Source organism: Sapajus apella, unplaced genomic scaffold, assembly GCF_009761245.1.
Source record: "Sapajus apella isolate SASKATOON/1434 unplaced genomic scaffold, GSC_monkey_1.0 scaffold36, whole genome shotgun sequence".
Taxonomy (NCBI): Eukaryota; Metazoa; Chordata; class Mammalia; order Primates; family Cebidae; genus Sapajus; species Sapajus apella.
The window spans coordinates 15,503,135-15,513,524 of NW_022436976.1; positions in this window are offsets into that span (position 1 = coordinate 15,503,135).

The window sequence follows — 10,390 nt, forward strand, 5'->3', positions numbered from 1 at the left end:
GGGGCAGGCAACCAGTTGAGAATATTTCTAGGTGTTGGGCCCAGCAATGACAGTGGCAATATGACAGATTTCCTTGTTTGCAGTTTGAATGTTTTTGGCAGTGGTAGCAGATATTTCTGTGAACTTTCTGAGTGGCCCACACACCACCAGGCGTAGAGGTTGCCTGTACATGATCAACTGCAGTAATTGCTTTGAAGTTCACATCAGGTCATCTAGTCTCAGCTTACGGGGCTCTGGGAAAGGATGGTTTTAGCTATCAATGGTGCCAGATCAGGAGGGTGGAAAAAAAATTAGAAATGTACGTTTAGAGAGTTAGAGCCAGATGTTGGAAGAAACTAAAACTGAGAACACACAAGAATGAACTACAGTTTTCCATTGGACCAAAATGTCTGTGCTCACAGTCTCCCCCACTTTTTGATCATAGATAACAAAACTAAGGTTATCATTATTCTTGTTTGGAAACTAAATCAGGTCCCATTGCATCTGGCCTGATTATTTGCATAAATGCCATAAGAATGCTAATTGAACACATAGGCCTTTTTGAGTTTGCTTTGCCAGAACTTTATATTTCAGATTAAACTGTTAAAAACCTCTCAAGGATAGGAAGCTAAAACAAGAACTCACCACCAGATTTCACTTTTAATACTTACAAATTTGGATAAATTCCTCTATTCTTAAAGTCCCCAAAATATACTGAGGTTCCCAGGCCTACTAGAAAGTAACCTTACTTACTCACCTGTAAGGCTGGGAACTCTAAAGTCAGGTATCAGGCGAGATTTTCCAAGAAGGCTTTGGAAGCACCTGCTCCATAAAGTCAACTTTAGTTTCTTAAGTCAGGCTCTATGCACATCATTCTCACAATATGTTATTCAGGTTAAAGCCTTAGGCATATAACTAATGCCTCCAGTGAGGTCCTGCTCCAAGGAGAACAGATTCTTATTGGGCTTATGCAAACAGCCATATTGCCATGAAAATAAGAATATGCAATGAGTTTCTAAATTCTAGAAGAATCTGGTAAGGAGAAGAAATAAACTTTTCACTTCCATTGATAAAAATATAAACTATTTTTATATTTTTATACCTTTTTAATACATTTTTACCTTTTTATACCCTTTTATTTTATACCCTTTTACCTTCTTTCTTAAGCTAACTATATCCCACAACAATTTTTCAGAAAACAGAACACTAAAGAACCAGCAATGTTCCAAATTGAAAACCATAATCATTCTTTATCAGTTCATGCAATCTCATGTAATTAATTCTTGTTCTGCTTGAACTTCAATTAGCAGTTTTGTAAACTCATCAACTTCTAAAGATCTGTAAGAGATCACTGATAAGAAAAATTGTTTATTTCTGTGGCACTAAACAGTTTAAAGTAATAACGGATTATAATTGATAGCATCATACCAAACATATAATGGACAATGAGGGTATTAACAAATTTCTGCAAACTTCATATAATTTTTGAAATAATGTTTAGAAATTACTCAAATACAACTTCAAGAAGGTTAAGCATCACTTATTTGGTAAGGTTTCCCAGGCAATTAAGCATATCAAATTAACCAAATTATTTTTTAACATTTGTCTTCACAAGATTATAGAAGAAATCCTGAGATATTTTCTGGGGTCCCTCTGGGAAATCTCAAGATCAGTTTGAGAACAAAAATATTTCATATAGGACTTCATTTTGAAAGGTTTTCAAAAATGTTAAAAGGTTTGAATATTTGATTAAATAAGATCACAGATAGCTATAAAACAATACCTAAGGTTCACTTAAATAATCAAGAACACAATAAAGTTTAACATAAAGCCCAGGAAATAATTCTGACAAAGCACAAAATCTTGTGCTGTAGGCAGGTTATTTAAAACATCTTTTAATGTTAAATCTCATTTCAAAAAAAACCCATAAATAAATCAGGTCAAATCTTAGCTAGCTTTCCTACATAAGGTTTCTTTTTCCCAAACCTTTTACAGCTTCACCATATCCATTCAGTTTTTCTTCCCTCTTTCTCATTCTGGAACAACCAGTCATCTTACTCTAGGACAAAATTATTGTCTTAACAAGACAAAATTCCCTTCACAAAACACAGTCTTCATATTTTAGATACTATTTATACACATTTGTCTCCCTTTACTGCTGTTCTTTCCAATAGTTTTAATTACATGGGTTGATTATAATTTTTAACCATCAGTAACCTTTACTTTACAAGAAAAGTAGGAGGTAGATAATTATGAGCTCTCACATACTAGTAATGGATAGCAGACTAGCAAATGTATGAATACACCATTTCACAATCCATAAAGGCAACAGATAGTATAATTTTTCATGTTTATAAGCAGACCCAAATTATTTAGCTTCTCTATGCCATATTTTTAAAAGATTCCCAAAGAATATAAACTTATTGCTTAGAATAGAATGTTTCAGTAGCTTAGTTTATTTAGAAATCATTCCGATATTTAATGAATATCAGATATAAATGACTAACTTATCAAAACTGTAAGGTTGCAAGCTGACAAAAAGATTTTGGAAACTTTTCAAGTAGGCATACTCTAATACCAACAAAGCTAACCATATCTCAAATTAATTCCCTGTTAATTCTTTTTACAGTACATGCAAAAGGTTACTCAGGTTTTTTTGTTTTACAACAAATACTTGATATGAAGTAATGAACAGCAAACAATTTGCTTTTACTGCATCTTTACTTTCACATTTGTTTTTGATTGGATTTATAATTTTTATAATCTTAAATATCCAGTGGATAAAATATTATTCAATGAATAAACCCATGAAGAATAAAATGTATGTTTATATTATACTTAATGCTGATAACTCAGAAGATATAGCTGTTTTCATTCAACCAACAATATTAAACTAATCTTATTTGCTAAAGATTTACTCAAGTCATATGAACTTAAAAAGCACTTGGGTTAGTTTCTGTATTTCTGGGAGTTTTAGGAATATTTAACTTACATAAACTGCATATAAGCATCCATTTATCTCCAAGCCAATTTGAGTAGAACTCCTTCAAGAATTTTCATAGATGAATTTGGTAACACCATCTGAAGGTAAAAAAAATCACATATACATGACACAGATACATAGACATATAAAAACCTATAGACAGAGGCAAACAGATATAGCTTTCATTCTAAAATTGTAGCCATGAATCAGGCAACACAATAATACGAAACTCACTCTCCACTCTACATTTGTATCTGAATTGTGTCTCTGATCAAAGTGGGACAAGTTGAGGTTACCTACTCATTAGGGGCTAAAGCTTTTAACCAATATTTTTGGAGGGGATTTTAAGATTTTTCATTTTCCCTAATATGTAATCATGTGGAAACTGTGGACTACACTTGAGGTGAGTGACTGGAGAGACATCAAGAAGCTGTCTGAATGTCTCCAAAGCCCATGTCAATAGATATATTGCCTATTTCCAATTATCTTTTTTGTCCTTTTCTCTTTTTCTTTCTTTTCAGCCCAGTTGCTTTGGGGGGATCTCTGAGTCTCTTGAGAGCCCCAATGGCTGCAGGGGACCTAAAGTTCAAGTGACTGAGGGGCTGGAGTAGAAAGGGAAACAGCCTAGCAGGGTTACAGAGGGATGGAGAAGCCAGGAGATTGAAGGGGGACATATCAAAGAATTCGAAGGCACTAAGGAGAAGATCAAAAGTGGTAAAAGGAGGAAGGAGGAACAGAGGTAACAAGAAAGAGGCCTAGGTGCTAGTTCAAGGAGAGCTTAACTTTCCCAAAGAGGCTCTTGAAGTTCCAAATTATCCTCAGCAAAATCATACCAACAAGAAGGAGGTGGTCAGAGTTGGTGGAGCATATAGAGAGCAGAGGTTCAACAAGTGGGGTTCAGTCAATTGAGAAGCTCCCACGGGAGACACAACATCAAAATAGAGAAAACAGAGAGACCTCACAAAGTGCCAGAAAAAAATTTTCAGCCCAGGGAGTCAGGAAGTAAATTCCTACCCAACAGAAACAGCCAGAAAAAAATCTTTCAATACTGCAGGTACCTTTCTAACAAAGAAGACCAGGCCTTTAACCCAGCTTCTGCTTGTCTGGGACTCTAACCTAACTTCTTACAAACAGAGAAACCTAGGACCCTAACCTTGTACCTAACAAATAACACATACCTAATACACAAACTTATATGGCACTTGAATTTCCACGTCAATATCCTAATATATATTTTATAGAGCATTATAATATTGTGTTCTTGGGCTCTCTTTCTAGTTATCCTTTCATTTGTCTTACCTCACAAGGCTGTTCTGAGGATTATATGTAGTAATTAATGTGAAAGAGTAAGAGCAATTGTTAAACATGTAATTAATGCTCTTACTGCAGCATCAAACACTAGATTCGTGAAATAGCCAAAAAAAAAAAAAAAAGATGCAAGATATTATAGGCATTACTAGTGTGTCTCTAATTATGTATTGTATTCCTCTCTGAATTAGTTAGAGCTCTCCAGAGAAACAGAATTAATAGGGGAGAGAGGGGGAGAGGGGGAGAGAGGGGGAGAGAGACAGAGAAAAGAGAGAGAGAGAGAGAGAGAGAGAGAGAGAGAGAGAGAGAGAGAAAGGGGTACAACTATGGAGGCTGAGAAGTCTCGCAACCTGTCACTTACAAGTTAGAAAACCTGGACAATTCACCATCTCAATTCCTTTCCCAGTTGTTATAAGGACATACTTCTCAGTCTCCTTGCAGTTGAGTATAGTTTTAGTCAGTGAGCTATGAAGTGACATGTGTCACTTGCAGGCTGTGGTGGTGAAGTCTCACATATACTGTCTCCAGTCTGTTTGTCCTTCCAGTGTGACATTACCTATTTTGAGAGGTTGAAAGAAGATTAAATCTCTGAGTTACCACAAAGGAAAACTGTCCACCAGAGATCCCATCAGAGTTTGCACAAGTAACACAATTAGGATTAGGATTTGGAGACATGTTTCTTACTTAGCACAGTTTAGCCTATCCTGACTAATACACAAATTCAGGGAATAATTCGTTTCCTTTGCTATCCATAAGCAAGATGTTTTGAAGGTATGTGACAGGAATTCATAGACTTTGTTTTTTTCCAAATTTTTTCCAAGCCTAGAAAGAGACTACATGCATTTTGTGAAGCCATATGAAGCTTTAAGAAAACACCTGAAGGTAAATGTCTTGATCTATGCAACAAGAGATTGACCCAGATTCTCTCTAAAGTTTTTTCCACCTGTGAGATTGTCAGGAGATTTGAAATTTTTATTTTAAAGGTATTTCCTCAAAAAAATACTATATGTAGACAGTAATCAGTTTGAAAGTGACCGCTGCCAATTCCCTTTTATCAAGTCATTTGTGTAGACAAGTCAGTTCTATAAGAACAAGGGTTGTATGTGTTTGAAAACTTTTATTTTTATAAAATCCAATGAAAAGGATAAGAGCTTTATAATATCAGAAGACTTATTTTTCCCCTTTGTAGAACATATTTGGGGCTTAACCTTTCAGATTAAAACATTGAAATCAGAATAATTCATAAAATAATTTACCTTGAAATCATTGACTCCCCTACCATTTAATTCTCTCTAACAAGTAGCCTTAGGGGAAAAAATTACTGCATCTAGCTGGTCTTTAGAGCATCCCAGCTTGCCTTCATATGTGTGGTCACTGAGACACTCTTTTTAATGAGGTATTACCATTAAAGATGTTTCTCAGAAGTCTCTTTTACAAGGTTAATCTCCATATGTCACTAAAGCTTTTACCTGCATCTGACAAATTTCCTCATACATTTTGTCACTACAAAAAAATGTTGCACGTATATTCTAAACTGGCTAAAATCCAAATGATTTTTCCAAATCAATACCTACCTAATTTAAGCCAGTTATTTAAAATTACCACAATAGCTCTCTCCCTCATCTATTTCAGGACTTTGCTCAAATGTCACATGTCTCAACAAGGCCTATCTAAAAATTATACCCTCCAGCATGCACATTTTCCCTTTCCTGCTTCATTTTTCTCCATAGAATTTATCACATTCCAGGAATATACTTACGTATTACTTATTTATTGTCTATGTCATTTCACTAGAATGTAAGTATCCTGAGGGCAGAGATCTTTGTTCACCATTATAATTTCTGAATCCCAAGAACACTCAATACATGGTAAGTGCTCAATAAATACCTGTTGAATGAATGAGCAAATAAATGACCCCCTTCCAGAAGACCTTTAAATACAGACCAGACAAACCACTGTGTAATAGATTCTCTGTTGGCTAAATGATAAACAGCCAGAAAAATGAACTAGCACCCCTCTCAGCACATTTCAGCTCTTCCATACAATTTCCAACAGAAAGCAACACAGATGCCACTGAACGTAGGCTGACATTGTCAAACAATTGCTTTGTCTATAAATAGATATTGGAATGAGGAAAGAGAGAGGGTAAGTTAGCCAACTTTAATATATGTTGTGTCATATCTTGACACTGCATATTTTGAACAACAACAAATCATTACCCACAATTCGACAAATACATACTGCTTCAGAGTTTGGGCCTCCTCTCTTGAAAGAACTATGTCTGATACTTTTCCAAGCTGTACTTGGTGAAAATTCTTTGGATAACCTAATCATGAGGTTAATGTGCAGAACTATCAATCTTATAGTGCCCTAGAAAAACAATAAATAAATCTTTCACTTGATTACAACTAAGTTTAAGAAAACCTGCTTTGCCTTAGCAATTTCTAAATGCATGTTTTCAAGAACTTAAAGATATAGTGTAACAAACTGGGTCTTGTGACTTTGCCTAGTCCTAGCTACTACCAGTCCTCTTATGTGCTATTTTCTGGTAGTACAGTGGTGAACAAGTCTCTGGGTTACCTATTTCTTACAAGAATAATTCCCTCAGATAAACTGAATCAGGGGTCAAATTCAAATTAAGCAAATAAATTCCAGGCACCCCAAAAATGTTAAGGAAAGAAATGAGAGAGGGGTTATATGAATTAAGGCAAAATGAGAACTTGCAATCTTCTCATCAAGTCAAACGAAAATTACTTATAGCAAAAGTGGCACATATACACCATGGAATATTATGCAGCCATCAAAAACGATGAGTTTGGGTCCTTTGTAGGGACAAGGATGGACCTGGAAACCATCATTCTCAGCAAGCTGACAGAAGAGCAGAAGATCAAACACCGCATGTTCTCACTCATAGGCGGGTGTTGAACAATGAGAACACATGGACACAGGGAGGGGAGCACTACACACTGGGGTCAGTTGGGGGGAAATAGGGGAGGGAGGGTGGGGGGTGGGAAGCTGGGGAGAGATAGCAAGGGGAGAAATGCCAGATGTAGGTGATGGGGAGGAAGGCAGCAAATCACACTGCCGCGTGTGTACCTATGCAACAATTTTGCATGTTTTTCACATGTACCCCAAAACCTAAAATGCAATAAAATAAATAAATGGGAAAAAAAAAAGAAATCAAATTAGTATAAAAAGTACTAGGGAATAATATGTATTAAACACACACAAAAAAAAAGACAATTAGTACTGATATCTTTTAACAAGTATAATATTTAACACAGCCTCCTCCCTGTGGGCCCTTGAAACCATTTCTCAGCCTTTCTTTTCTCTCAAGACCTCTAGAAGTTGAAAGTTGTTGGGTATATATTACCTATCAAATTATCTTTTTAAATAATTACCTTTTGGCCAGGCACAGTGGCTCACACCTATAATCTCAGCACTTTGGGAGGCAGAGGCAGGGGAATCGCTTGAGCTCAGGAGTTTGAGACAAGCATGGACAAAATAGCAAAACCTCATCTCTACCACAAATACAAAAATTAGCTGTGCATGGTGGCATGCACCTGTAGTCCCAGCTACTCAGGAGGCTGAGGATGGAGGATGGCTGGATCCTAGGAGGGTGAGGCGGCAGTGAGATCATACCAGTCTGGGTAACAGAGTGAGACTCTGTCTCAAAAAATAAATAAATAAATAAAACTCCCTATACGTTGCGGTATGCTTCACATTTTAATGCAGGCATGCAGATGCCTATCTCTCCCATTCCATGTAGCCTTCTCCTTTAATTCATCATTAAGTCAATCATGCTCAATATATTAGTGCCAAGTATATTCACATCTTTTTCTCTCCATGGTCATCATTCTATCCAGAGCAAGATCAATTTCTGCATCCCTGAATGACTAATAATTTGTTGCCCCTCAACAATAATTCTTTAAGTATTTACCAAATATTTGTTTAGAAGAAGGCACAGTCCTGCAGGGGAAATGGCAGCCCACAGCAACTCTCCTCACTTTATGCAATTCAATTCTAGCCTTACCCAGAAAAACAAAATGGCTTGTCCTTCTTAAATGGCAACTGTTTTTTTTTGTTTTTTTTTTTTGGCCTTCTTTTTAATTGTACTTTAAGTTCTGGTGTATATGTGCAGATCTTGCAGGATTAATGCATAGGTACACACATACCATGGTGATTTGCTGTCTCCATCCCCTCATCACTTACATCAGCCATTTCTCCCAATGTCATCCCTCCTCAACCTCTCCAAAACCTGCTGTCCCTCCCCTAGCCCCCTGCCCCCCAACATACCCCTGTGTGTGATATTCCCCTCCCTGTGTCCATGTGTTCTCATTGCTCAACACATACCTATGAGTGAGAACATGCAGTGCTACGTTTTCTGTTCTTGTGTCAGTTTGCTGAGACTAATGGTTTCCAGATTCATCCATGTGCCTACAAAGGACATGAACTCATCGTTTTTCGTGGCTGCATAGCATTCCTTGGTGTATATGTGCCACGTTTTCTTTGTCCAGTCTGTCATTGTTGGGCATTTGGGTTGGTTCCAGGTCTTTGCTATTGTGAACGGTGCCACAATGAACATACTTTACATGTGTCTTTATAGTAGAATGATTTCTAGTCCTTTGAGTATATACCCAGTAATGGGATTGCTGGGTCAAATGGAATTTCTATTTCTAGGTCCTTGAGGAATAGCCACGCTGTCTTCCACAATGGTTGAACTAATTTACACTCCCACCAACAGTGTAAAAGTGTTCCTATTTCTCCACATCCTCTCCAGCATTTGTTGTCTCCAGATTTTTTTTTTTTTTTTTTTTTTTTTTTGAGACGGAGTTTCGCTCTTGTTACCCAGGCTGGAGTGCAATGGCAAGATCTCGGCTCACTGCAACCTCCGCCTCCCAGGTTCAGGCAATTCTCCTGCCTCATCCTCCTGAGTCGCTGGGATTACAGGCACACGCCACCATGCCCAGCTAATTTTTTGTATTTTTAGTAGAGACGGGGTTTCACCATGTTGACCAGGATGGTCTCGATCTCTTGACCTCGTGATCCACCCGCCTCGGCCTCCCAAAGTGCTGGGATTACAGGCTTGAGCCACCGCGCCCGGCCCGTCTCCAGATTTTTTAATGATCGCCATTCTAACTGGCATGAGTTGGTATCTCAATGTGATTTTGATTTGCATTTCTGTAATGACCAGTGATGATGAGCAGTTTTTTATATGCTTGTTAGCCTCATAAATGTCATCTTTTGAAAAGTGTCTGTTCATATCCTTCACCTACATTTGGATGGGTTTGTTTGTTTTTTTCTTGTAAATCTGTTTTAGTTCTTTGTAGATTCTCGGTATCAGCCCTTTGTCAGATGGGTAGATTGCAAATTTTTTTTCCCATTCTGTTGGTTGCCAGTTCATTCTGATGATTGTTTCTTTTCCTGCACAGAAAGTTTAATTAGATCCCATTTGTCTATTTTGGCTTTTGTTGCCAATGCTTTTGGTATTTTAGTCATGAAGTCCTTGCCTATGCCTATGTCCTGAATGGTTTTGCCTAGGTTTTCTTCTAGGGTTTTTGTGGTGTTAGGTCTTATGTTTAAGTCTTTAATCCATCTGGATTTAATTTTAGTGTAAGGTGTCAGGAAGGAGTCCAGTTTCTGCTTTCTGCACTTGGCTAGCCAGTTTTCCCAACACCATTTGTTAAACAGCGACTCCTTTCCCCATTGCTTGTTTTTGTGAGGTTTGTCAAAGATCACACGGTTGTAGATGTGTAGCACTGCCTCTGAGGTCTCTGTTCTGTACCATTGGTCTATATCTTTGTTTTGGTATCAGTACCATGCTGTTTTGATTACTGTAGTATAGTTTGAAATCAGGTAGCATGATGCCTCCAGCTTTCTTCTTTTGCTTAGGATTGTCTTGGCTATGTGAACTCCTTTTGGTTCCATATGAAGTTTAAGGTGGTTTTTTTCCAGTTCTGTGAAGAAGGTCACTGGTAGCTTGATGGGGATACTATTGAATCTATAAATTACTTTGGTCATTATGGCCATTTTCATGATATTGATTCTTTCTAACCATGAGCACGAAATGTTTCTCCATCTGTTTGTGTCCTCTCTTACTTTCTTGAGCAGTGGTTTGTA